The 5,767-nt window shown below is 39.3% G+C and overlaps 1 pseudogene; it reads left to right on the top strand.

The window, feature by feature from the left end:
* The first annotated feature begins 1,299 nt into the window (after nt 1-1,299).
* LOC145566412 (small nucleolar RNA R71) lies at nt 1,300-1,398 on the top strand (annotated as a pseudogene).
* Nucleotides 1,399-5,767: the final 4,369 nt, after the last annotated feature.

Here is a 5,767-nt window from a genome sequence, read left to right as displayed (position 1 = left end):
TCGTTGAATTGTCAAAATTGCTCATCCAATTTGTGCCTATTGAACTTTTGGGGGTAAGGAAGTCTAAGTTTGTAAACCTCATCTTGCTTCCTCTCTTTCTCCTTAGGCTTATCATTGGAATTCTCACTCATCTTGCTAGACTCTTCATGCTTATTCCCTTCACTCAAATCACTCTCCTTTTCACCCTCCTTATATTTCCTAGGAACACTCTCTTTAAGGACCTTACCACTCCTAATGGTGATAGCACACATCGGATGCCTAGGGTCAACTTCTTGTGACGGTAAAGAAGGAGGACTAGCACAATCTCTCAAAGAATTGGCTAGTTGAATGATTTGGTTCTCAAGCATCTTTCCATGAGTAAATAGGACCTCAAACATTTTGTTACAAGACAATGTGAATTCATTCAACTTCTCGGATTGAGCCATCAAGAAATTCTCTAGCCTATTCATTTGAGATTGTTGAGCATAGAAATCATCACCTTGGTTTTGAGTCTTTGGAGTAAATTGGGGTGGGGTACCTCTTTGAACATCATTTTTAAAATCTCCCCTACTTTTATTACTCCAATTACCCCTACCATGATTTTGGCCGGAGTTTTGATTATGGTTACCATAACCTTGGTTATGATCTCCATATTCTTTTCCATGGCTTTGATCATTACAACCAAACTTTTTATGGTTACCACAAAACTCTTGGGTCATATGGTTACCATAACCACTATTTTGGTTATAATTATCATAGCTCCCATGATTGTGATAATTCCTCTTCCCAACATTCTTTTGAGCATTAAATCTAGGTCCAAAATCATTATTATCAATAAAATTCACATGCACATTCTCATATCCATCATATCCATCACAAGGAACATTGGAGCATTTACAAGCATCATGATCATTCTTTCCACATAAATCACAAACCAAGCATTATCTTATCATGAAACAAGAAGCAAAAAGACGGTTAGAGTAGGAATATGTACCTCTCCCCTTAAAATGGGAGGGAAGACTAGAAGCTTGTGAAGGACTCTTAAGCTTGGTCTTGAGAGAAATCACCTCCTTTCCTAACTCGGAGACCAATGTGGACAAATTGTTGACGACATTAGATTGATCGATTGAGCCACTTGTGCTTGTCGATCCCATCTCTACAACATTTCAATTCATGTAGTTCCTTACTACATCATGTATTACATCCACAACCTCTTCTTCCGTCTTGTTCATAATCGGCCCTCCGGCTCCGGCATCAAGGCTCGATCTACCTTGAGAGCTTAAACCACCATAGAAAATTTGTTTGACTTTATAGGTTGGAATTCCGTGGTGAGGGCATTCCCTTTGATAATTCTTGTACCTCTCCCATGCTTCATAGAGGTTCTCTCTAGGAAATTGCTTGAAACTTTGGATTAAGGCTCTAGCCTCCGTCGTCTTCTTTTGTGGGTAGAAACGGGACAATAAAGCCTTGGTAACTTCATCCCATTTCCTTAAGGACCTTGGCTTTACCTCCTTGTCCAAGCAATCTAAGGCTCTCCCTATGAGAGAAAAGGGAAACAACTTGAGCCTTATATACTCTTGAGCAACTCCGGATTCCATAATTGTATTGCAATACTTCTCGAAATCTTTGAGATGGTTGAGAGGGATTTCACTTGTTGTACCACCATATTGTTTCCTTTCGATCAAAGTGATCATTGCCGCCTTGATTTCAAAAGCACCATCCGGAATCAGTAAAGGAGCAATCCCGCTCTCATACTTGTAAGCACCTGGAGTCCCCAACTCTTTTAATGTGATCCTTTGAGCTTCTCCCATGTTCTCTTACATACACAATCTCAAACGAAATTATTTGTAGCACGGCTAAAAATGTAGCCTTAAGGAAAATCTTTTTGTGTTTTTGAATAAGGTGGAATAGACTCAACAACAATATACAATCACAAGGCCATTCCCCGGTAACAACGCCATTTTGACAAGGGTCGGACTAGGTCGTTGAAACTAACCCTACCCTAGGCCAAACAAAATTTGTAATCTCTCAACACAACCTTATACAATTATAATGGTAAGTCGAGGGTCGGACCACTAAGGAATGGAGGGCGATCTTATATTGTCAAGTCAAGCTATTCCGGAAAGGTTAGGTAAGGATGTAATAAACACTAGGGCTCCGGATCCACATATACTTGTAACGGATTCCGCTTATTGGGAAAGAGTTGACTAAGTCTACTGATCTGAGGGAAAACCAATCATGCAACCAAAAGAGCATATCAAGCTATTTTCCTAGAGGTCTAACTAGCGTCAACTATGATAAACTCATGCTAGGAACGTCACAAGACACCTTAATCATTAAATGCAAGCCACAAATCTATGGTCCGTATCAATGAGAACCTACAATGCAATCTAGTGTGAATAACTAGGGTGATCAAGCCTAAATCAAACACACACATGCACATAATCAATTAACCAATTTAATCACATCATCAACTCCATCAATTTCCCCAAATTAATATCAATCCATTACTCATATATGCTTCACCATTACCCTAGCAATCAAACTAATCACAATCCATAGAAATCAAGATCAAAACAAAGCTAAACAACAAATTCATCATGATCAAATTGAACAAACTAAAACCAAATCACAAATCAATCAAACTCGAACATTCAACAAAACAATTGAAATCAAACTAAAGATCAAACTAAAGATTGAATTAAAGAAAAGGAATCCTTACAAACTTGATCAAAGATCAAAGGAAATGGAGAAATCTTCAATCAACAACAATCCATCATGAAATTCACTCACTAAAACATAGAGTTTCTCTCTCTAAAAATCTCTCTAGTTTGATCTAAAACTAATTCTAATTCTATTATAATCATTTTCTGTCTAAAAATAGAAGGAAAACCTAGATATAGTAAAATTAACAAGAGAAAAATTAGTTAGATCGTCCAAAAGAAACCCCGGAATGTGCGGTCGCAAGAAAGGAGAGGCGCGGCCACAGGAAAATTGGTACGGAACAGGGACCCAAGCAGGCGCGCCCGCGCCACCCAGGTGCGCGGCCGCACCACCCTCGTGCGTGCCCGCACCTGGAAGCAGGGGAGCAATCCTCTTCTTCGTCCTAGCTCATCCTCGTGCGCTCGTCTTGGTGATGATGATGAACACTAAGTTAGGCAGTCTTGAAATGGCCATTTTGGTGGGTTCATACCAAAGATGATGCCCCCACCGCATGCAAGCACCGATCTCATGAACTTGCTCCTTGCATTCCTTCAAACTTGAGCTCCAAATGACAAGCAAGAGGCATCCAAAATGATGGGAAATATGAGAGGAAGGCTTGGGAATCCTTGGAAGACGATCATGACCTGAAAATACATGCAAACAAGCAAATAAAAGGGAAAAAGACGAAATCAACAAAGAAATGCACAAAGAAAGAAAACTAACTAAGGAAAGCACAAACTAAAGAAATAAAGAAAATACCTAAGGAAAACTAAAGAAAAAAGCTATAAAAGAGCATGAAAATCATCCTAAAAGAAGCCAAATGAGTGCCATAAATGACCCTCATCAAATTCCCCCAAGCTAATCTTTTGCTCGTCCTCGAGCAAAACAAAGCAAGAAAGAATAAGGATGAAATACTTATCCAAAAAGAAAAAGAAAGACTCAAGATGAGAATATACACTAAGACTCACTATCGTAAGAATCACGGTTGTTTTTAGCTACAACAAGCCATTTAAACCCCTAGATCGCCCTAGAGGACGAGTGATACTCTCGTAAGGGTATTCTAAGAGTTTACCCATAACTCTCCCCCAACATCCAAGAGGCAAAACCATTAAAAGAAAAGAAAAGGGAAAAGGGAAAACAAAACCTTTGCGAAATGGACTTACAAAGAGACTACACTACAAATGAATGAACCTCTTTCTCAAGCAATCAAGGTATGCATGATCCAAGATATCTAAGGTTGATTGAAACATAGGGTATGCTAATCATTGGAACTTGACGATGGGAAAACTAGGTCGTTATCTAATATTCCCTCGGTCAAACTAAATTTATAAACACTTAACAAACCTAAATACGGGTATAGAGGCAAGTCAAGCAAGGGTCGAACCCAAAGGAACGGTAATGTTCAAGCACTTTCAATTATGCGCCTAAGCTAGGTCGAAGACGAAGGTAAGAGAGAATACTAACAACTAACAAAACAAGTAACCAAGGAAATAAAGCACTAGGAACGGGGATCAACAAGTAATCATGTCAATTGCAACAACTTGGGAAGAGCATGCCAATCAAAGGTTGTGAGGACTTAGTGATAAGAGCAATCAATAGGAATCAAAGAGCTATCTCCTAATTGTTAAGCTAGGGTTCACTATGAATAACAAACTAAGAGAATCACAATCAAAACCAATTGATAATTGCAATTCCTAAATCAATTGTTCATGTCATTAGTAATTACAATGCAATCTAGGATAATTCTCAAGGGCAAATTGAATTACACACATGCAAACCTTCACTAATCACTTTAATCTCAACAATTAATCAACACAATTCCAAAATTAATCAATCATACAAGTTTCACCCAATTCCTAGCCAACAACTACTCAAACAACATCATCAAATCAACTATCAACTATAGAGAACAAGAATCAACAAAATATCAAGAACAATTACTCTAATCAAACATCAAATATCAAAATCAAACCAAACAAACATCAAATTAAACAAAGCAATTGAATGAGATAGAGTTTAGAAATGCTCATTGATAATTAAGAAGATCTCCAACACAATTTTCACAATTGCATATTCAATCTCTCAATCATCATTGAAATTCCTCACTTTCTCTCTCTAAAACTACTCCTAATCTAGCCTAATCTAGAGAGAGAAGCTCTCAACCTAAGAGAGAGAAAACTATTCTAAAACTAAAGAATTACATGAATGAAGAATAAAGGAAACCAAAAACTATATAAACAAAAGGAATAAAGAAGCTTAAAATCGTAAAAGACCCAGAAACCCGCGCCCGCGAAGAAATCGGCCGCGCCCGCGGAGGGGAACGGACACCCCGATAGCCGCGCCCGCGGCCCAAGCCTGCGCCCGCGGGGCAAAGGCCCGCGCCCTCGGGGAGCCCTCGGGACAACCGCGGGTGCTTACTGCCCAAATACGGCAGTTTTGGAGCTGCAGCAACCCCGCGCCCGCGGGTACTGTAGCCCGCGCCCGCGGCAGTTTTCCAGGGCCAACTTCAGAAGGCTGTAACTTCCGATCTAAGAATCGTATGAAGGCGTGCGACCTATCAATGGAAAGCTCTTCAGGTCTAGTCTCCAACCCAACTTGAATCACCCTAATCCGATCTGTAGAACTTGAGATATGACTAAAACAATGCACAAAGGTCCTATTTGATACTTTGCAATCCTTCGTTTTCCTTTGTTTCAAACTCAAATTCAATTCCGAAAAGTGCATATTGATCCTAGTGGGTGCTATTTTCAATTCCCATGCATATAGCCCGCGACGTACCTACAAAACAAGACAAAGAAACGGAGAATCAAGAGAAATAGTCGAGAAATGAATTAAATGATAAGAAAGCCATTAAAAGCATGCATTTCTCTAAACTAACACAAAAACACGCGAATCGAGCATTATTCTCTAAAAACACGACATAAACGACTACATAGGAGCATAAAAATATAAAGAAAACAAAGCCTAAAGGTGCCATAAATGGCACGGATCAAATTCCCCCAAGCTAAACTTTTGCTCGTCCTCGAGCAAAACAAAATCCAACCCAAGGGAAAAATGATGACATTATTCAAGCAAAGAAAGAAAC

Source organism: Chenopodium album, chromosome 1 (assembly GCF_948465745.1).
Source record: "Chenopodium album chromosome 1, dcCheAlbu1.1, whole genome shotgun sequence".
Classification (NCBI taxonomy): Eukaryota; Viridiplantae; Streptophyta; class Magnoliopsida; order Caryophyllales; family Amaranthaceae; genus Chenopodium; species Chenopodium album.
The sequence above is the reverse complement of the archived record's forward strand: the minus strand, read 5'-3'. Positions and strand labels throughout refer to the sequence as shown.